Source organism: Amblyomma americanum, chromosome 2, assembly GCF_052857255.1.
Source record: "Amblyomma americanum isolate KBUSLIRL-KWMA chromosome 2, ASM5285725v1, whole genome shotgun sequence".
Classification (NCBI taxonomy): domain Eukaryota; kingdom Metazoa; phylum Arthropoda; class Arachnida; order Ixodida; family Ixodidae; genus Amblyomma; species Amblyomma americanum.
Window position 1 is genome coordinate 4,564,935 of NC_135498.1, and position 23,458 is coordinate 4,588,392.

At 47.3% G+C, this 23,458-nt stretch overlaps 1 protein-coding gene across 2 annotated transcripts in view; it reads left to right on the forward strand.

Moving 5' to 3' along the window:
* Positions 1–3,819: 3,819 nt before the first annotated feature.
* Positions 3,820–23,458, forward strand: part of LOC144120451 (scoloptoxin SSD14-like) — a 136,106-nt gene continuing 116,467 nt past the window's right edge. The window contains exon 1 of one of the 2 annotated variants that reach the window (XM_077652848.1): positions 3,820–4,116. The gene's annotated coding sequence lies outside the window, so the exon portion shown is untranslated. The remainder of the gene's footprint in view (positions 4,117–23,458) is intronic. The other variant, XM_077652855.1, reaches the window with a different exon arrangement.

Consider the following 23,458-nt stretch of genomic DNA (forward strand, 5'->3'; position numbering starts at 1 on the left):
AGTGATCGAAGGCCTGTTTAAATATAGTGTAGACTCCCATGCAGAACCGTTTAAGTTCGAAATATTTTAGAGTAATTTCTTTATGTAAGAGTGGTCCTGCTTCCGTGGATTTGCCATACAGAAAGACATGTTGCGATGGGCTAGGAGATATCACAGAAATTTTATATTCTCTTTCAAACAATTTTTCCACACCCTAGGAAAAATAGGGAAAATACAAATTGGTCTGCATAATTAAGTAAATCATTTATATCGCTGATATTCAACAAAACTATTCCTTTAGAAATTTGCATGAGCTTAAGAGAGCAACCCGTTTGCAACACAATGTTTTAAATATGAGCATGCAGCGGGGCAACAAAACCAAGCACGCATTTTTACAGTTCATTTTGAATGTTTTCAATATTCCATGTCTTGCTATTCTTTAAAGATGTATACATATCTCGCACTTCAAATTTATCCGTGGTTCAAATATGCGCTGTGATTATTTCTATTAATACAGCACGTAGTAGACAACGCAAACTGTGCTTGACTGCAATGCGAGCTGTGCTTGACATCAGTCATTTTCACACGTAGCGATCAAACAAGGCATGCAGTCGAGGCTTAACATATTTGTAAGGGTGGTTCTTCGTGCTTCCGGAAACCGTCATTATCACTTAACAAAAGCGAATTTGAATTTTTGGAGGGTGCCTTTTCGAAAATGTAAGTCATGATCTGTGATGATAATTTGGGTTCTTTAAATTTTTCTTGGCAGGAAGGGTATAAATGTATGCAAGCGTGTAATAAAGTTCAGTGGAAACTCAGCGCTCGCGTTGCCTGGTTCTTCGCTCGTCCTTATTTTCCGCTCCGTTTTACTATAGATTTATATAATCTTTTCTCAGAAATCCACTTTAGTTGTCTCTTTAAGTCCTCCTGTGCCTTGAAGTCCACTGTTTCCTGAAGCCTTCTTGTCGAAACGTGTGCCAGCGCACAGAGGCTCCTCCAACACCCGTGTTGAGTGGGAGTCTCGCCGCTTGAGGCATATATGCCTCGAAAACCGCCAACAATTCAGCATAATATCAACAGCAGGAGGAAATGTGAAAACAGGCATCTTGCGTCATGTAAACAAAGGAACGATGAGTGGAGTTTACTTTTCATGGGCTCATGTTGGTGGATGATCGCTGAGGGGGCAGTCCTGGTCCTTACACAGCTGATAAACACCGCATATTACATAGCAACAAACTGGCCGTAGTTGTTTACTTAGACATATCAAAAGCCTTTGAAACGGTTGACCATTTGATATTACTACCGAAAATAGAGACTTATGGTTTAAGGGGGATAATTTATGATTTAATCAAAAGTTACTTTTCTTGTCGAGAGCAATGCGTTGTTACCAGAAACTATATCTCCGCTCCTAAAAAAATCACACTCGGCGTGCCGCAGGGCACCGTACTCGAGCTCCTCCTTTTTTCTTTATACATCAATGACTTTCCACTGTTTCTGAACTATTCTGAAGCTGTTGAATACGCTGATGACACTGCGCTATTTTTTACAGGAGAAACATTAGAGGATCTGGAGGGCAAAATTAACGAGGAACTTAGTAAAATTTCCCAGTGGTTCGTAAACAATCGGCTCACACTTAACACCGAGAAAACAAAGTATACTTTATTTCACTCAAGGAAAAAAAATATTAGCTGTGATAACTTATGTCTAACCTTAAACGGTACGTATTTGCTTAATGTCTCACAAACCAACTACTTGGGTGTAGTCTTTAAGTCGGACATGCATTGGAAGCAGCAAATTAAAAATGTTTGCTCTACATTAGCTTATGGCTGTCATATTTTATTAAGGGCGAGGGAATGTTTTTGTGCATCGATTTTGCGCATATTGTACTTCGCGTTTGTCCATAGTCACGTCAGTTACTGCCTAGAGACATGGGGCGGTACCTATAAAACGTACTTAGAATCAATCTTACGCCTGCAGAAGCGTGCTGTTCGTACCATAACCTTCGCAAAGACAATTCACCCTAGCCAACCACTCTTTCAAGAACTGCGAATATTACCGGTGTCAGTTACATACAAACTAAAGATAGCTCAAATAATAAACACAGTAATAAGAACTAATGATCCGATTCCTCTTAGACTGTTTAGATCGCCGCTGAGACAAACAAGAGCCGCCGCTAATAATAGATTTAACCTACCGCCTTGTTATAACACTTACGGTCAGATGTTATTAGAGTACAATGGTGCCCAGATATGGAACGAGATTCCCGATGACATCAAACTCAAACAATTTTTCGGCCTTATTGAAAAACATTTTTTTTGTCTGTCCAGAACTGTGGGACTGAATGCGTTTGTGCTTGGTTTTGTACATTCATAAACCTATTTTTTGTTGTTTTTCAGAATATGTATGTGCTTAAGATATTTGCAATGCCGCTATTGTAGCATCTCACGTCTTTTTGTACATGTATTTTGAATGTCTGTCATTCTTTAGTGAATATTATGTATCTGGACCTTTCACTAGCCGAGCTGGCTATAGGTCCAATGAAGTTTTGATGTATTGGTATTATAAAATAAAATGATGATGAAGAAAAAAAGAGAAGAGGAAAACCTGAAGCCTACAGCTGAATGGGTTTGCTTCAGAGCAGTTAAGCTCTAAAGATGTCTGTTGATTAAAGGCAGACTCGGACTCAGCGGCGGTTGGCAAGAGCTGCTTCGTCGATCAGTTTCTACAAGTAACCATTTTCACTTCGTCGGAAGCTGATCAACTAAACTTAGGTCACAGGAATACGCGGCAGTACATGGGCCGAGCAAAGCCCCAGCCGCGAAGTGTTCGGAAGGATATCTTGTCGTCTTATGAAGCGTTTAATTTGCGATCGCATATGGCTCTGCGAATAGAGCACACAGCGTAGAAAGTCTTGCGCAAAAACGCATTGGCCTCTACGCCTGCATCGCCCAGTGGCATCGAACAGAAGCCGTTTCAAGGGCTACTTAAGAAGAAAGACGTGAGCAAGAAATGGTTGGTGGGAACGAAAATCACTATTACAATTACTGCGCGTCAGCAAAAAGCTCTATTTGCATGCTTCACGACTGAACACCTGCGGGATAGGTGAGAGACTAACGATCGGCTTTTTCACACCTACAGCTGGTGAAGCCCTCGAAACGCAATCGCACCTACCGCAGCTGTTAGCGTCGGCAGTTAGTATCCTTGCCGAGGCTGCAGTCTACTTCCAACGACTTTTCTTCCGCAGAGATTATGAAGCAAACAGGGGACGAAATACTCGCAGTCAGCTCTCCCGCAAGAAGGCCGAACCGCACAAAGAGTCCTGGATATGTACGGGCGTTCATAAGAATCGGAGGAGGTATGCCACTAGGCTATCATTATCTTCTCACGCAAAAATCGAAATAACAGTGGCTCTACTGTCGGTCTGTCGCGTCCGCCTCAATGCAAGAAGGTTCGAAGGGTGAGAGAGAGGGCACCTTTTCTATTTTTCACACGAGAGACGCGCTCGGTAACTAACCAAAGCTTTCCGCGCTCACGCTGCCAGCATTCATCGCGTAAACAGCTCCAGAAACAGCAAGAGTCCACTAGTAACAATGAAGGAATGGATGAATCAAATAAAAGAAAGAGAAGAAAAGAGCAAAGAAGGAAATGAAGAAATAAAAAGAGAAAGAAGGAAAGAACGACGGACAGAGAAATAGAAGAACAAATATAGGAATAAAGGAAGAGAGAAACAAAGAATGAACGAAAAACAGAAGGAGAAAAGCGTAGAGCGTCTTCCCTCCACTCTTGGGCGCGGGCTGATCCTGCTGTCTCCGATGCATCTCGGTCGCCGTCGTCTTGGCGTCCGCGCAGTGTGCTCTGCCCAGCTGGAGTTCGCGACGAGTGTGTGCTCACTCGAGGAAACGTGCAAGGCCGGGCCGCCGCTTCCAAAGTCGCCGCTCCTTTAAACTGAGTCGCGTTGGTCGTTCGCGTCGCTGCCTCACACAGTGCACCACACGGCACACGTAAAAGACGCCCCGCGGGGTCTGCTTCCTTGCTCGGCGGGAGCCGTAGCTGATAGAAGAGCCGGCTGTGCAGGATCGCGGTCGCCTCAGCTGCTCCCTCCTCCTCTGCCGTGCGGGTCAGGTCGTCGACGCTCGGGTGAGTGCAAATCTCGACACCTCTGTCTGTGCAGGATGTAACGGGAGCTCTCCGCGCGTCTTGTCGTCCGACACGCGCGGGCCAGGAATATTCCGCCCGTTCACGCGTAGGGGTGCGGCGAGAGCGCGCCGAAGAAGGCTCGCGTGCAGTACGTTGTTGGGCAGCTATTGGATGTCCATGTGACCGGAATATACAGACAGGTTTCAATGCAACTCAGCACTTTACTAGAGAACATTCAGTTAATTCAATCGCACACAAGTGTTCTAGTGGGTCGTGAACGGGTTGTGGCAATATAGAAGAGGTAGGTCAGTGTATGCGAAGTCAACAGGTGATTACTCCATATTTTCTGGAGAGAAGCACCCCATTCTGTTTTTTTTTTCTCTTTTCCAAATAGTTTTCGTCTCCACCAACCGACGACGCCCACTACTTTTAAATTCGATCAAGAAAAACAAAAATTCTTATTTTTGCGTAAACTGAATGTTTGATTTCATATTTCTTCCAGCTGCATTTAGTATGGAAGGAGCTACTAGCGAAAAGCTTGTTACATATTTTATTAATAGGAAATAAATCAAAGCGGTTGCAGTTATTCCAGTAGAGTCCTCTTCTATGGTGGGACTGACACCTATCTCCTCGGTTTCGGCCCGTCCAAGTGCATCGAATGCACTTGAATAAAACTCCTTATTGGGCAACTGGGTTTTTGAATTTCATGGTTGCAATGCGACAGACGGAAAACGCTGTACTATGCCCTCCTCCGTTCTTTTCCCCATATGTCGCGCTGTCACGTGGCACAAAATGCAACCTTCCGTTGGCAATTTTCTACATGTGCTTTGCTCTCGCTGCACGTAATAATTCTGGAATTTTATTGTGCTGCTTGGTTTATCGACAACCCTGAAAATTAAGTTTGTGAGCGTTAAAATGAAGTCAGCGAGGGAAGGTGATTTTCACGCGCCTCGAACGTGGTTACAAACTAGTTGAGGAAGAAGTCCCAACTTGTGGCGCACCGAGGTTATGCACGTTTTATGCGCGAATACAAGATATCGAAGGGGCCTGATTCACAGCACATCGAGTAATGCACCTGTAGCACAAGCAAGTTCAGTGTTCCTTTTAACGTGTGACCTTTATCTTTATTTTCGCTCGCGCATTGCCACGCGATGCACTTTATTGACATTCCCTACAGAACGCACTCAGCGCGAAGTGCCTTGGGCGAACTCACTACGCTCGGCTTAAACGCATTCAACGCTGTCCGCGTGCGCAGTCAGCTTCCCTTTAGGGCGAAGGATCACGTAGAATATCGCCTTGGCCTTACTTAAGCAACGTCCGGTAGCCCGAACAAATGTACGCTCACTCTGTGTTAACACAGGGTCTATAGACGGCCTATATACTTCTTATAGCCACTATTGCCTTCCTATATAGATACTTCTTTTTGTGTTTTCATAGTGTGTAGACTGTCTATAGACAGAAGTCTGCTAAAAGTGTATGGCCATAAATCTGTAGGTTGTCTATAGACTGTCTATAGGATTTGTATCGCCTATAGACTGTTCACAAGGGTTTCTCTATAGAGAATGTATAGACTTTATAAATTGAAGTCTGTGAACAGTCTATAGACTGCCTAGTGAGTACGTGCGCCCAGAAGACGCACTGCTCCTAAAATATCGCCCCGCATTTCATTGTTTCTTTGCGCCAAAAAACGCCGTTGCTCTTAAGGTCATTCTGATTGACACTTGCCTTTCCCGTGTAGCACTGTATTGCCGAAGTGGCAGTTGGAATCTACGGAAATTACACGATATACCCGTCTTACGTCTGTGTACGAGCAGTGTTACAGACTGAACAAGCCAGCGTTCACTGCTGGCAAGGCGTTTCTTTCTGTCTTTCTAGGCAGTGTAAAATCTTTTGGCTATATACAGGCGGACACAGACTGAGAGAGGGGACCAAGGTGAAAATACAAAAGAACAGTCTTTGTTATCTTAGACTGCTCTTCACGCAAACGGGCCTCAGAAGGACACGGAGAGGTGCATGCAGGGAAGCCGAAAATGAGGCAGAAAAGACAACAGCGTACAGGCAAGTCCAGACCCCAGGAACTATAGTTTGCTTCTGAGAACAATGGTTTCGATGGAAACGACTAAATTCTGGCGTTATAGCCACATACATTTTTATTCACGCAAGGAAAGGGTACGAAAAATGGGAACAGAACTGTGTTAAGGAACCTGTGCCCATGCATTCAGAGCACTTCAGGTAGAACAGAGAGCAATTCTTCAATGCATATTCGATTGCCCTTGTAACACGCTACACACCGGACACAATTGTGTAATCCCAAAGAAAACATGTGGCGTGACGTCACAGCCAGTGAAATGAACACAGAGGAAGTGAAGCGCAGCTTTTGCGCGAGTGCCCGATTCTTTCGTAACACGCCTCCCTATATTCGGAAATGAGCGCACCGCTTTTCTTCCTTTTTATTTCCTTTGTAAGGTTGTCTGTTGGGAGCTTGTGTCCTAACCGTCCCATTTCATCAAGCTACGCTCTTCGATTCAACTTGCTACTGCATTAGAACATGCTAAAGCTATTCGCTTTGTCAGACCACTCAGAACGGGAGAGTTAATTGGAAACATGGCTGATGCTTGTTCTGGCAACTGCCTAGCTCTGAACTGTCGCGTTTTTTTTGTCGAGCTGAGTTCAGTTGGAGGACTTTCCGCTTTTTTCCAAACAGCTGCCGACGGCAAATGTTAGCGAAATTATGAACTCGCTTGATTCGACTGGCAGATCTGAAATTACTTTGAAGAAGAAAGTTAAAATCACTTATTTATAACCAATGCGCTATGAATTGTAATTTGCCGCCTATCACGTTAGGTCGGTGCTAAAGAGTGTGGCAAAAAAAAAAGACAGAAAAAACACGGCATTCACACTGTTTAGCGTTGCTTTTGTGTTTGCGACTGTAATATTAGTGAGGTTACTTGCCCTGTTTCGCGTCCTCCTGTTTCGGCGTTTCAATCCCTTACAATGATTTCTTTAGACAATTTATAGACTGTCCACAGACTTCTGTCTATAAAGTTTGTAGACTGTGTGTAGGCAAATCCTATGGAATAAACTAAAGCCAATACAAATTCCATAGACAGTCTATAGACAATCTATAGATTTATGACCATACACTTTTATTAGACTCGTCTATAGACATTCTATATAATATGAATAAAGAAAAGGAAATATATAAAGTCAGTAGAGCTTATATGAAGTCTATAGACTGTCTATAAACCTGTGTTACAAGGGCACGAGCAGCTAAAATATTCCAAAAGAGACGTAATGCAGGAATCGTAAGGCGGGCCTGCTTTGCTTTCGCTGACCTTTTTCAATTTCTTACCCATGACGCTTGTTTACGCGTTTTTAACACGAGCACCGGTCGTATACAAGTACTTGGAAATGCCCCAGGGCCGTTTTCATGTTATGAAATTTTGGCTTCCGTGGACGGCTGACCGAAGCATCGGCTTTAAAACTACTCACCTCCACATCTTGCAACTTCAGTTCTAGTCAGCCATAATTGCTACTCAGGTGCCTGCGTATACAGCATGCACCCTGTCGTTAATTGGCTGGAGTCTCGCGGCAGCTCCTTTTCTTGGCTGCTCTGAGGATCTTACGAGTGTTTTCCCGCTGGAACCGAAAGAAGAGTGGTTGCATAATTGGAAGCGTGATCGAGGCTTCAATGAATGCCCTCCACGATAGACTCGACCGAGAAGAGGAGTATCAGAGTCATTAAGAGGAGTATCAGCGTCATTAGCGTCAATTTTAAAAACAAGAGAAAAAAATTCTTTTCCTATTGTCCAATTCCTCATTAGAGCCGAGTGTATCTCCACCTTTGCATTCTTGGCTCTTTGTTGGTAATGGCTTCAGGGTTATCTCGTGCATTCGCTGACACTTTCACAGCCGCAACATTAGCACGCAGTCGTAATGAAGACTTCACATGCTATGCCCCGCTGCTTTTTATGCTGCTTCGAAGAGAACCCGGACGTTTTCGCTCTTTCGTTCTGCCTCTGCTCGGCAGGATATTGCACCAGGAGTACAGCTTTCTATATGTGCGACTTTGTGTGATTCAGGTGCTTCATGAGCGCCCGCATTAAAGGCGTCCTGCCAGTAGCGGTATTCTTGATAGTTAATAATTAATATTTTTTTTTTCGAATGACACCCGAGGAAGAGAAGTTTTCAGAAACGCCGTAGCTTCCAGATTGATTTCGACCCTTTGGCGGCGCCCCTCAAGGTGGACTATAATCTGAATGCAGGGGTGTTTCTGAGTTTCGCCGTGACAGAAATGCGGTTACTGCAGTGGGGATCGAACTTGTAAACCTCGCGCTTGGTATCAAATCACACGCTGCAGCCAAAGGAGCCAGTACGACAGGTGTTGTAAGCGTATCTTATTTACGCACCAGTTTCGCAGTTGGCTTTTAAAAAGCACAGCCCCGATACAAAATATGCTTCTCTTATTTTCATCTATCGGAAACAGCTGTGCTCTTCTATCCTCTCTCGCTTCGTGGCTTTAGCATTCGCAAGAGTCGCGCTGACAGGCTGGCTGGCAGCGACCAGCCGGTCCAGGAGCCCTGGACGCCTATTTATAAGCGAACGAAGGAGATGCGCTTGAGAGCGCAGCTCGAAACAGCGAATCGTGGACGATGACGAACCTTGCGAGCGACGGCAAAAGAGAATGGACAAAGAGTGTTTACGCTGCGCTGGCCCTCGCTATGATGGACAGTTTGGTACTGCCTCCCGCAGCTCAGATGTTTTCTTTGTTGCGTGTGAGCTGTCCAGCTTGAATCCATATACATTGCAGCGCGCGAAAAGGATGACCAGAGACGAGAAAACAGTACAAGATATGTCTTGTTCTAGTTTTTGTGCACTAAGATGTATATGCAAAACCAACTCGCCCAACTATCCGTTGTTCGACCTTGAACGAATTTACGACAGCAGACGGAAAACTAGAAAGGAGGGCGTTACACTGTGCTGACAGCTGAAGTTCAATTCAGGTCTATTGCGCCAGAGCGATAGAGAAAAACCAGAAACAAAATACCAAGTAAACAATGCCCAGCATGCAATGGATATGGTTAAGAAGCACCATATTCTTCGATGCTCGTTAGCTGGTCGCTTTTAGTATTCTGCCCTAACCAGACAGTCTGCTCCATGAACACTACTCGCGGAGATACGATATGAGAAAAACAACCATTAGAAGAACCTTTAGGTTCTCGACCACTACTAGACTCGATCCAGTACCTACAGAATAAGAGGTGGACTCCTGAACACGAGTGTTTTGCTGCGAAAAACATGGGATTGTAATTCCAAAGGAGCATAGGAGAGTTTTCACCTCCTGTGGTCAGTTCAGTAAGCGCTGCAAGATAACAATCCTAGGCTTGGAGTTTTTTTCGGTTTCAGCACCCATGTGGATATGGTGCAGAAAAATCATCGGTAAAGAAAAAATCAGAGCTGAGGAAAAAAATACATCAGGCAACCTATTGCTTAACACGAACAATTCAGAGAAAAATTTGTCCCCGTGGCGGCCACGGTCCGGCAACGGCTGGTTCGGAGGTCTCCATCCTGCGTTTGCATACCCAGAATATCGGGACAAGCGCATTTTTCAACGGGAAGTACGAGCGCTATTTCTTGCTTATATATCGTAAGATTGCACCATACTAATCAATATATCCGCCTATCTACCCTCGAGAATATAATAGTCATTTGCAGCTGTTTATTGTCAAAAACGCACCCCATTGGTTTTCTGCGGCAGTCTCAACTAGTCGATGAGATGACAGAACCAACTTTTGACGCAAGATTTTGATACTCATCAGAACATTAGACTATTCCCTCGAATAGTTCCGTAACAGTATTTTTTTTAATATTGCACAGTTCGGTGACAAATAAAAGTGGTACCCAAAAAAGCTGGACTCGCGAGCAGCGCAGGACTGACATCATTGCCGGCATTTATCAGGGAGCCGGTCGGCTTCACGTGTGGCTGGGTTTAGCCATTGGAGAACGCTCTCTCTCTCTCTCGTGCACAAGCACGCTGAATCTCAGCTGCCGACTGCGGTCGATCTGACAGTCTCCTATGGACAGGGGCTGCACGCAGCTGCTTCGCAGTTCTTACAAAGGACCGTCAAAGTGCCAAAATTGCACCGGCCATGGCTCCGATGTGAAGCAGCAGGTTGTAGCGCCCGTCCATCGATCTTTACGGGCGAATAAACAGTGCAGAACGGCGCACAGTGGTGCGCAGACCGGAAGAACGGCCCCTGGACGGCGGCGAAGCGCAAAGGCGACACGACAGGTACAGGAAGAAGCGCCATATAGGTGTGCATGTGTGCGGTTCGAACAGTGACATGCGCTGTGCCGCAGGAGTGTGCGCGCAACGCTCGGACGGTGCCGACCAGGTGGCGCCCAGGAGGCGAAACATCGGCTGGTGTATAGCACTCCGTGCTGGGATCAGGTGTCACCTGGTCTGGCAGCGGCCGGGACCCGCTGCCACCTTTGCACGGAAGCAGTTCGAAAAGCAGTGATGAACGACACTGAGCAGCCGCCGAGCAACGTGCGGGGTTCTCTCCTGTTCACCGAGGCCCGTTTTTTCTCCACCAAATTCGCCCTTGCAGGGGATGCTGGCCAGGGGTGGAAAGGGGAGTGCCCCGAAACGAACACATGAAAACATGCCATCCTTCCGCTGGGAGAGGACGGGATAGCCTTGAAACGTAGACACCAGGATTAATTAGCAGGAGCCGATGGCAAGACTGCTGCTGGTTTATGATGAAAGTCTTTCCAGGTTACTGCGACGGCCGCCCGCTCGGTGACACTGGGCTGCTCGGCGCGCAACACGTGCGGAATGGCAGCGCCAGCTGCGCGTGTGGCGGAACACAACATTCACGGACGAGTTCCCTGAAACAGCGTTTCGCTGTAAAATCTTAGCGCCAGCTGTTGTAGATGCTGCCATGCGGTGCCAGGGTAAACTCATCAACACGTGGGCGTAACGTGAAACATTATGAAGGCATATGTTCTCGCGGCAGTTATTGAGCGAAGCTCACAATGCGGTAAAACAGCAAGTTGGCCTAGCTCGTGTTGGCTCACAAGTGAAAGTGCATGGTGAATCTCAGCTGCGGGGGCTCATGACTTTCGCAAATCTGGTGGTAAGCTTTCAGCGATCAATTATAGATCAATTTCTTTCTTTTCTCTGCTAGCAAGGTTATTGAACTTTCATTTTTAAACTCATGAGCTCATTTTCTCATTTTTCGAACAGAACACAAAGAAAAAAGGGTAGAAAACAGAGAGAGAAAAATCTATTTGTTGAAGAAGCATAAATTTAGGCAAGGGTGTAAAAACAAGGTGCATGGAGATAGGCGTACGGAAGTTAATTTAAGAATGTCTTCATATAAACTTTAGGTATTCGCGAAAATGTTGCAGTGACATCTAAGTCTCTTGCCTTCTCCGCGCCATCGTTCATGAAGCGTTTTGTCTGGATACCTTCGAGATAGCGACTTCACTGAATACAACCTTCGTATCTTCCGGTATCCCTGCTTGAAACGTCTGCACAGTAGTTCTGAGTTAACAAAAGCTTTTGCTTCCACATTTTACTCTTTTTTTTCATTTTTGTGTAGTCGTCTCGTGCTCCAAACGCATAAACTTTATTACGGCCGAGCTAAGCATCGAAAGCTGACTGTGGTGACGGGCGAATGCTTGCACATTCAGCTCAGTAACGTAAGGCAGCTGAACTGCCCAGAAAGAGCGCACGAAACGCAAAGGCGTTTTTGATGTGACGTTCTCTGGCCTTCGTCTTCGTGAGCACAGTTGCTGCAGTACGAATTACCAAGCAGACCGTACTGCCATCAGAACTGCTCAACGCCGCTGTTCCCGCCATGGCAGCCACTTGGCGTTCAAACAAGCAGTAAAACATAAATTGGTACGTGTAGCGCCCAATCACAAAGGCGTGGGCGGGAAAAGCGATCCCCATGGCGACTGCACGAAAACAAATGTCGGACAATGAAGCGATCGTTTCCACGGCATTTCGTTTCGTTGCGCATCTTAACGCGACCAGCGCACGCCGTGGTGACGCCGTTAACTTTATGATCGCCCAGTCTGCGCAGGGAAAGAGTTTGGGTTGGTCGCCATTACTTTGGCTGAGAATATTCTTTCTTTGCGTTATCAAATATTAACTGCGGTTACGCGAGGCTTCTAATTATATACACAGGGAATTCCATTTCCTTCGATAGAGATCACCTACAAAAATGCCACAACACCTCCGAACGCTGTTTTCGAGGTTTGGTTATTTAGATAGGCGGATGCCTCGTAAGAGCATGCGTAAGAATTGAATACTATTCTGATCAGCATTTAATTATTAGTTTCATTCATCCTTCCCATGAATGAATGAATAATTTCTTTATTGTGCGAGTACATAATTATTTATTTAGTAAATGATATTACTTCCAAAGGGCCTGAAACCTTTGACGGGGGTATGGAACAGAGAAAAGAAACTGATAGGAATTTTGTTTTTCAATCATTCTGGGGTCGCAAAACCAAGAGCAACCGAAGGATATATGTACTGGATAGAATGAAACCCTACTTGAGTAGTCGGAGAAATTGAACAATTTGGAAGTCTACAGGTTATTTCTGAGTGCAGGCTTGTGTTTGCCACGTTGTCTTCTCTTTGCTCGTTTTCTATTGAGGTCAAATGCGCAAGACAAAAGTGGCGGACTCCCTGGAATGTGCTGCGACATTCTCGGCGACTACTGCACCGCAGGCAACGCGACCATGCGTTGGCGCATGCAGGTCGGCCGACTTGAGCCGCTCCTCCGAGCGGATGGCCGGCCCGTCACGTTGCTCCGCGACTGAGGAGGCATTGCGCGCTGACGCGACAAAAGCGCAGTGTTTATGCAAGGTGTGACCTGCGCGCTAAGAAGACGCGTCATGCACGCGTGAGAGCATTCAGCAAGGCTGCCTGCGCCTGGCCGTCGGAGGCAGTTTCTCGAGCCGGCCAAACGGTGAGCCCAGCTGTTAAAGCGTTCAGCAATCTTAATGGACGGCTAGGAATTAAGCGAGGTCAGCTATGCTTCTCTGCCATGCACTCAGGTTGCACAATAGACTGGGCTATATTGATGTAATGTAGCGATTCCAAAACCGATTCCGTGCCACTTTTGCATTTCTCGCCTTTCCTCACTAGCTGAAGTTGCGCTACGATTACGCTCGCTCTATGTTACTGACTGAAGCCTAAGGCGTGGCATTGCTTCAGCCAATGGCGAAGGGGGGGGAAGTTCGAAAATGGAATTGATTCGGGAAGGAGTCGTTATCTTATTTTGCATTTCTCCTTCCCTGAAATGTGGTCCCCCACAGCCATGACTCGAGTCCACAAGCTTAGGTTCTATCATTACAGATGCTGATCCACCACGGTGAGTCCGCTGGGAACTGGGACATTACTCAAACACAAGAGGTGCAGTGACTACCTCGTGAGGACGTCGAAAGGCTTGAGCCCATGCATTAATCGCAGCCTATGCGGAACAGTTTGCCGCGGTTTAGTGTGGAATTTTTCATGGTTGAGCGCTTTCAGTGCAGTGAGAAACTCCTGTTCTATATGTACGACGATTCTGGTTGTGCATCTTTCTATTTTGCACTACGCATTGTGTACAAGAAGCTGAACAGTTCGTTACACACTGCCTCTAGAGGTGGCATATTTTTTATTGTTGTTTTAAAGCGAAAGCTTTACTACTCCAGCCAGTGAGCCATTTCGGCTCGTCGGGCACTTCAGCCGGATGCGCGGGCCCACGATCGACCTTGAGCCTTATGATCTATTGCGCAGCAACAGAACAGGGGACAAACACAAGTGCTAAAAGCGCTTGTGTTTGTCCCCAGTTTTGTTGTTGAGCAATGGATCATAAGGCATACCCACTAGCCCGAATCATTACCTTGTTAAGACCTTGAGCCGCCGTTTCCTAGCAACGCCGCAGCCGAGCTCCAACAGATGGCGCCGCCGTCGACGCCGCTGCCGTCGCCGCTCGCTCCACCAGATGTGCTCCTCTGGGGTAGAGGGAGAGGAAGTGTTGCCTCGCGGGGTAGATATATACATATATGCGCTTCGCCTCAGTGTATTGTAGTCGTTGTGGAGAGCGCGAAAGAGACGCAACAACGACAGAACGAAGCGAGGTAGAGACAATGCGCTCAAGGGACGCCAGAAGAACGCGCCGCACGACTCGAGAAGCGTCGTAACGAAGATGCGGCTAGAAGATGCGGCCGAAGTGACTCTTCAACTACGGAAGAGACCGGTTTGAGTTCTCGAGAACGTCGGAATGAGACGCTGCGTAGACAACGTGCCGAGGAAACGAAGCTTTCGCAATTCAACTTGGGTTAACCAGGGCCAAACCACAGCCAATTTTTTCTCTCTCCGTACATTGGATGCCTAAACCTAGTCAGCTGTAGTTAAACAGCTTTTTACCGGGCGGCCCAGTTGTGGCACACGCAACCACTTGACCACAGACTTCGTAAAATGTGATTGTGATTGCGCTCTGCTTTTCAGTGAGTGCGCGATCCTGAAACGATACAGTGAACATAAGGCATGAGAAATAAATGAGATGTTTCTCATTTAACAAAAGCGAACAATACGCCTTTCTTTAGTCACTTCACTTAAATCAAAAGAGATCGCCCACTCACCATTGTGATACGACTGTCTCGTTTTCCATACCTTTTCCTTTTCTCATTCCTTTTTTTTTGTTGGTGTTCTGTGTTTTTGTGGTATTTTTTTCCTAATGCAGCGCTTTATATTCGAAGCTTGAGTGAGCAGCTTCAAAAGCACTTGGTTGTTTTTTTTTTTTGCGTTGTTGCCTAATTCCTTTAAAGTTTTAATTGCAAGAATGCAATAACGACAAAAAGTAGTACTTGAATGGCTACGTCCTCACGACATCTTGTCCTTTATTTTTGTCCGTTCGTCCATCCACACAGCTAGAAAACAGAATACACGCCGAAAGGCATAGGTTTCAGAGGGATTCATATCACGGCCTCTTCAATGTGCAACCAGCAGCCTGGCTTAGCTGACGCCTCTAACCCCCGCGACAATTTGTTTTGCTTTATTGCTGGGACGTAACGTATGACAGAATGCAGTATTCACTCTATCCTGTTTATTTACCTTTTTTAACTGTTCGATGTAGTTTATTCTGGGTAATGCTCCCTCTACACCTTCTTAGGATGTAGGAAAGCCCTTTGCATTTTCGATTTGATGAGTTCTGCGTTATTGCATCTTGATGGTGCCACAGTAACTTCAACGCAGTAAAATCAGCTCAAGTGCAAAACGACAAACACGAGCGGTAATTGACAACTTATGTAGTGAAGGCTCGAAATCACCAGACTTTTACTAGATGTCACCAGGCTGTCAGCAGAATCACCAGAGCACACACTCACCAGAGCACAGAATCATCAGGCTGTCTGTGGGTGCGGAGTATTGAGGCTCAATAGTCTGGCGGGACTCGTTTCTCCCGGCGCTCGAAGCGGGAGGTCGATTGATGTTCACCTCCACAGATGGCGCTGGCTGGCTGTCCCTGCGGGCGTACCGGTGCAGTAGTAGTAGCAGAGGTTGTAAACATAAGGAAAAATGAGAATATGTACAGGATTTGCCAAAGCTCCCAGGCCACAGGGGTCCGCTTTAGAGCAGTATAGTCGCGCAGTTATGGCACCCCCGAAGCTGAAATTATCATTCTCACCTCTGAGGACCTTGACAGCTTTATTGGCGGTTTAAACAAGTGCCAGGGTACACGGATGAAAAGCATACCTTGTGGCCTGGGAACTTTTGTAGCGATAGCTACATTACGCTAGCATTTCGCGCCTTCAGCGTGGCGGCTCTGTGGCGGCGCCACGACGTGGTTGGTCACGTGGTGCGGAGCAGCTGCCGGCGGCGCTGCGCGCTGGCGAAACCAACTGGGGTGGGGGGGGGGGGGGGGGGGGAGTGGGGAGGCGAAGAAGGGGAAGAGAGCGGATCACGTCCAGGGACGAAGATGAAGAAGGAACGCCCAGCGAAACGCAGCGGCGAAAGACTGACTTTGCAATTCGACTGAGAGAGTTCCACTCAGCCAGATGTAGCTATCGCATCACTCCAGGTTTAAGCAGAGCTAAACCACAGCCATTTTTTACGAGCCCTGTACGCGCCTGTGACCTGGCTGCTATCGCTGTCGCAACCACTGCCACGTGCGGAAAGGGACGGGTGGGAACGCGTAACAAGGAGCTGAAGCAAGAATACACACCAAGAGAACGATCTGGCGCCCTCGACATCTGCGAAAAGATCTACAAAATGCGATCGGTGGAAGCGCCTTCACATGCTAGCGACGAGAGTTTCGGCTACGGACTAGACGCTAGAGCCGGAACACCATCGCAAGCTACACGTTGCAAACATGCGTTCTTGAAGTAGGGTAGCCCAGGCGTAACACTCGTTAGCCAGCAAATTTTTTATCGTATGTGCCCACTCTAAGGCCGTCCTAGTAACATGGTGAAACAACCATGTTTCGTTGCCGCCATGCATCAAATGCAAAATAAACTATTCACGTGCTTAAAAGCTACTACTATTAACGCTGAAGCGGGGCTAGATGCGCGAGCAGGGCTCGATAGAAGCGACCTCGATAGCTGGATTGCAGCCAGGAGGTGCCTTGGCGCATAACGCATCAACCTCGAATTTTTACTCGAAAGAAATGGGCGTAACGACGGTAATGGATGTGATACATACGAAGATAATGATTTGGCCGCTTCTACATTAGGAGCCTTTGAATGCATAGACTTTGAATGCGACTATTTTCTGGTAAAGGAACAAGTAAATGTGTTAGTAAGCAAGAGATTAATTTCCATATAGATGAGTAAGAGCTTACAGGTTAATAAAGAGCGTCAATGTGCTCTCGGGCAGCCAATATTAAGCGTAAATTGTTCAAGGCATCATCCGGGACCAGGAAGTAGGGATCTGACCGAGGATGTTTACAAACTCTTTAAGCAGGGAAGCATAAAGTTAAAAAAGGAAAGCAAAGTTCGTGAACTGCGTTAAGGAACGAGGACAGCTTAAATGAGCAGTGAACATCACTTCGCGGTTTATCAGTTCTGCGCAGCAGTGTGACTTTTGGTCTTTCTTATTTCTAATTCTTTTTGTTCATTTATTTATTCACATCAAGTAAAATATCCAGGATGTTGAGGCCCGCAGAAAAGTTGAAATGGCGACAGCTCGACAAGGCCGCGGGCATCCTGTATTGGTCGTTTCACAGCTCCACAGAACGAAGCAATCATATATAATAAAAATGTTTGACAAAGGTGTAGAGCCGAGGTCATTGGCAATTTTTAGGGGCAGCATATTCGACAGAGAATTGGTTAACTTAAGCGATTAACAGCATATGACAGCAGTAATTACACAGAAGTCATATGCTTTTCGAAACGAATACGCCAAAAAAAAAAACTGAGAAAGATGAGAGTGATGAATAAACGAAGGCAAAATTCAGCTTAAAAAAGAAAACACGGCGGCAAAATAAATATCAGCTAATAAAATGCGCTCATAGGACTTTGAAGGAGACATTTTCAAAGAAGATTTTGTTTCTGTTTTGTAGGTCCACTATATTTGCAGCTGGTTTCGTAGTGTTTCTATTCCGTATAATGTTCTATATGCTTCCGCCTTGTGCCGTTCTATACGGCATGAACCATGGGCCCTCTCATTATTTTCAAAATTTCCTAGATGTCGAAGGAAAGAAAAATCACTGTCGAGTTTTTCTTTGAAGGATTTACACAGTCGGCAACCATACGTTCTTAACAGTCTTAACATCGGCATAACATTGTATTTAGTGAAATTCAAGTGAGTGATAATGGCTGTATACACTTTCTACACCTCGAAGGAACTCTTTCTGCAATACTTAGCGCAGTTTAATTATGTCATCTCGCTGTTAACTAACCAAACAGAAGACTGATGATGATGGTGAAATAACTTTATTTGCACCCGCAAAGAAGTCAGAGGGCGATGAAGACTTGAGTCCTGACCACCGTCACCTTCCTCCCCTTTCAGCAGGCTAGGATGCCATGCGATCCAGCGGTGTCCAGGGCCAGACGGATGACTTTTCTTGTTCTTCTTTCTGGCTGACTATCAAAGCCTCCCAGGACTCTATATTCCTGTCTGGTTCATTGTGGCTAGGGCGTGTCCACACCTTGTGGATCATGTCTGCAATTTCATTACACTGTTTACACCTCGGGTCTTGGATCGGCGGATACCATCCGCTTAGTGCTAGTGGGTTGGGGAAAACCTCCGCCTGTAATTTTCTCCATCAGTTCTATTAGAAAGCTTGGAAGCCTAATCGAAAATGGCGAGTACACGTTGTTGTGGTGTGCTCCAGTGGAACTGCAGAGGCCTCTCCACAAAGCTGGGAGAGCTCAAATCTCGACTTCGCATGAACAAGCTCCAGGTGTGGGCCCTACTACTGCAGGAGACCAATGCCTTGCCATCCATTTCGGGCTTTAATGGATACATGTCTCCTTCAATAAACGACCGTCGTGTGCATACTGCTGCCCCTCCGGGAAAGGCGGCGGTGTACGGTGATGCGCGTTTTCCTCAAGTTCGCCTCTTTCAAGAAAACTGACGCACCTCATATCAAGAGCTGGTCGCAGTGGCTGTGAAGCTTCCCAAGGCAACTGTTGTGGTCGTGTCGTACTATGTAAGACCCCTCGGTGGAGCTCCCTCCCTCATTAATTTGGGGTGGTTATTAACTCTACGACAACCAAAACAAGGGTGGCCTATTTTATTCGGTGGTGACTTTAACAACCCTCATCCGGACTGGGGTTACCCCACTTCAAGCCCCTGTGGTAGGCATGTGCGGGACGCATTCGCGGATGCGCTGTTTGTTTTACTCTACCATTCAGATTCAGCAACGCGGACTGTGCGCCATGCTCGCAGTCCGACATATGCTCAGGACCTTACGTGGTGGCCAGGTCTCGGCACTCCCTCGTGGCACCTGCAGCCAGACTGCTGGGGTAGTGACCACCATCCTATCATCATCAGTCTCCATCAAGGGACCGCCGATTACGTCGTAGGTGTTCTGTGGTCAATAGGGACACATTTCGCACCACCGTCGAAGATCTCTCTCTGCAATCATCTACACTACTTGTGGACTGCATATAAACTGCGCTGAATAAGGCTACTGCTGTCACCTGGACTGACGTCAATAGCCCGGCGCCGGATGTGGGTCTGCTTAACCTGTGTGCGGCTCGCCGACAAGCGGAGATGGCAGCTTCCCGAGACCCGACTTCTGCGCAAGCACGGAGAAGGCTGAATTACCTTACTGCCACGGCTCGCAGATATAAACGCGATCTCTCGCGACGGCAGTGACATGCGTGGTGTGAGCAGTTCTCGACAGTCATCGAATCCTGCTCTCTGGCGAACGTTTCGTGCAATGGAACATGGTTCCCGTCGTCCTGACGCAGCGGCCACAGCATGCTTCGCAGCTAACTTAGCTCCGGATGATTTCGCCAGATAGGCAGCGCGGAAGTTTTTCCCCAAGTATGATGTGTTGATTCCAAGGGTCATAGGAGCCCCCTTGGCTGCCATTCCAGCATATGTCAATAAGCTCCCATCTACAGCCGACGCCGAGGGAATTGCAAGCCCATTTTCAATGCCCGAGTTGCTTGCAGCAATAGATGAGGCATGTCGGAAGGCTGCGCCCGGTCCGGACTGCATTCCGTACAATGTTCACAAGAACTAAAGTTCCGCTGTACTACCTCAACTCCTCGCCACCATTAACAAGGTATGGATAAAAGGCTTCGCACCAGAAACCTGGAAATGGGCTATTGTGATTCCTATACCAAAGCCGCGGAAGCCACCGACAGACCTCGAATATTTCCGGCCTATATCGCTCCGCCAACATTGTGCAAGCTTACCCCCCAAAAAAGGCGCCCAAATTGGCTTACGTGCGTCCATAGGTACAGAAGATAGACTGGCTGTCCTGGCGTCAGCAGCTCTAGCCTAAACAGCCACAATGTACGTACTGTACAAGCCCTAGACATTGAAAAGGCGTACGATAATATCAGTCATGCTGCCATCCTGGAATCGCTTGACATGCTGCATTTCCCTGTTAGAGTGCGCAATTTTGTTAAATCCTTGCTTGAAGGCGGACACTTTGCCTTACGCCTTAGTGGCGAGGCCGTCGGATCATTTGAGCCTCTTCGCAGCGTTCTCTAGGGATCGGTATTATCGCAAACATTCTAAAAATTTATTTTATGCCCCTTGCTTGGCGCTTACATGATGTCTCTGAGATTAAGTTCTTATTGTATGCTGATGACATAACGGTGCGGAGCACTCACAACGACCTGGTGACTCAAGCAGCAGCCCTACAATCAGCCATAGATATCAAGTCGACTTGTGCTTCTTCAATTGGTCAGTCGCCAACCGCTGGGGCGCCGTGAACTCGCTGTAACACCAATTCGTCTCCATCTATCCGGAACTCCAATTCAAGAAAGTTCGACCGTACTGCTTGGCTTTCTCGGGCTAAAAAGCAAGCAATTCAGGTGTTGGGTCTCTTTAGACGCATTGCTCCTCAAACAGGCAGTGCCCGCTCTCATGTTGCACGACAGTTGGTGCGGGCGGTTGTGCAGCCGCGCCTCGTTTACCAAGCCCAATTCCAGCATTTGACGAGGGCTCAATGGGATCGTCTAGAAGCTGTTAATCGAGAGGCAATGAGGGTCATTACTTGCCTTCCCCGCATTACCCCGATCGTGGCGCTCCAAGAACATGCGCAGCTGAATACACTAGATGAGCTGGTGCACCAACGACGCGATGCTCGCCACCTAAAGTCAAACCTTACGCACACAACGTGTGCACTCAGGGCATATGCTTCATCGCACTCCATTCTACAGCCGCCCCAGCCAGTTCTTCCTCCCTGGCGTTTTGTGCAGCTAAGCGACAACAAACCAACTGATCTACGTCGGCCACCATCTACCCGCGCGGCATCGTCGTTTAGCGAACGAATTAGAGAGCAGTAAGCCAATCTGCCGCATGGCTCCATCGTTATGTACGTTGACGCAAGCATCCAGGCCTGCGGAACGACAACGGCAGTTTACTGTCCTTGCAAGCCTGCTCTGAACAAAACGTCAAGGTTTCGCCTCTCGGAACCTCCTTCCTCCTTCTGTGCGGAGATGCTTGCGGTTCAAGAGGCACTTTGCTCTGTGGACGCCGTTCCAATGCTACCTACGGCCCGCATAGTCATTCGCACCGACGCCCTTCATGTCACACGCCTACTACGACGCGTCAGTCGCACACCAGAAATCTGCCAACTCATCCATCGTCTAGTGGCACGCATCCAGCAGCAAATCCGTATTGAGTGGGTCCCGCTTGACCTCCTGAGCGCACAAATCCGCGCATATTCTGCTACCCGCCTATCGACCCCAACCTCGTCTTTGCCTCGAGTCCTCACTCTGGATAACACCACCCTCCTTTTAACAAGAAAGAAACAGCTCCGGCGTCGCACACGTGCTCTAATCCCTCCGTGGGCGGTAATCCTCCCCCGTGGTCTTACCCGGGCAGAGGAGGTTGCTCTTCGGAGGATACGGGTCGGGGTTGCCCTAACTCCAGCTGTGACATGCAACTAGCCACATTTCAAAGATTTATATCCCCGCCCCGGGTGTCCAGTCTGCAAGATCAGAGACTGTGAGGCGGATATCCACCGCCTGTTGCGTGTTTGCCCGGCGCTGAAGCCGACGAGAATTCGGCACCTGGCGGCAGTGGGTCTCTCACCGGACAATCCGGATTCCTATATTGCTTGCACACAGGATCCATATCATCGTTCACTACTTGATATCATTAGATTAGCCAACTTTTTTCATTTATTTAAGCCACCTCCTCATCTCTCATTTCGTAGCCTTTCTGCATTGAGGCAGTAAACATCGCTTGAAAAAAAAAAACTTTCTCTATATGACCTCTTCCTTTTTGCTGAGGCCCTTGCATGCTCCATGTAGTGTCTGTCTTCCTGATCTGTAATGGCTAAGAATATCTTGGCACGTGTTCAGCTTCTCGTCCGTCTGAAGGGGCTCTCTGCTCGAGGAGACCGCATCAGGGTCCCGGCGTGTGAGTCCTCGGGCCAGTGTGCGCGCTGTCTCGTGTCCTCGGAGGCCCGCGTGGGCCGGAGTTTAGACTACGTTAATTAGATTCAATTAGGTTAATTAGCAGACTGATAAACATTTTGAATTCTCAGTGTCTCGTGCAAGTAAATATAGCTTTTAGCCTGAAGCAACGAGGCACAATTCGCACTTGTGTTGATGAGCGCCCATAAGCGCTGTACAAAATTCTGTAACCTTAAATTCTGCTAAGGGAATCTTGTTAGTAGACGGCAAAGCGTAATTACTGTCAGCTTGTACTAACACGTGCGCAGCTACGAAAGTGTGCGCCGAGCTCAGATTATATTTGAGTGTGCATGTACCCAAACACAAACACACAATCTCACACTTACAGACTCGTGAGCACATATGCACAAATGCGTTCAAATATTGAGCTGCAAAAGTGTGAGCATTTGCACAAGGAGCGCTTTGCTTTGAAAGCAGTGTGTACGAAGGCATTCCGCTTATGCGCCACCAAGGCTGGTTCATGGCTTAAGGACCTCAACTTCCCAAAGCGACTCAGGCTATGGGGACACCGTATGTGGAGGGCTCCGGATTAACTTAGGCCGCCTGGGGTTATTTAACGTGCACTGACATCGCACAGTACATAGCCTCCCAGCATTTCGCCACCATCGAAATGCGACCGCCGCTGCCGGGATCGAACCCGCGTCTTTCTTGTCAGCAGCCGAGCACCATAACCACTGAGCCACGCGGCGCCGGTGCGTTACCAAAGGGTTTTGCGTCCATCAGGGTGAATAGCATCAGAATTAAAAGGAGGCTGCTGCTGTTGCTGATAGAAAGAAAGAAAAGAAAAGTGCACGGGCCTGCCTACTGGCTCAAGCGGAACCACGCTCGCTACCACGTGCCAAAAGTAGGAGAGTTAAAGGATAGCCGAGCAAAGATAGAAAGAAAAGGCGCGCGCTATTATGCTCCGGGCCGATCCCGGAGGCAGTGCAATACCGGGCCGACCCGTGTCAGAGTGCTTCAAGCAATCCGCCATATTCCAAAAATAAGTTTAATATCTTGGGTCCAAGCACTCGCAGCAGATATTAAATCAGGTATCAGGTATCAGATGGTAAAAGGAGGTCTGAAGTCAGTGACTGTATCAGGCCGTCCTAATTAAATATATCTTCTGAAATATGTGGCAGCTTACGTGACAACAAATCAATATATAAGAACTGAATACATACAAAGTGCACGTCACAATGCCGGCATAGAAGGAAAGTAAGCGATATTAGAGAGGGGTACAAAATCATGT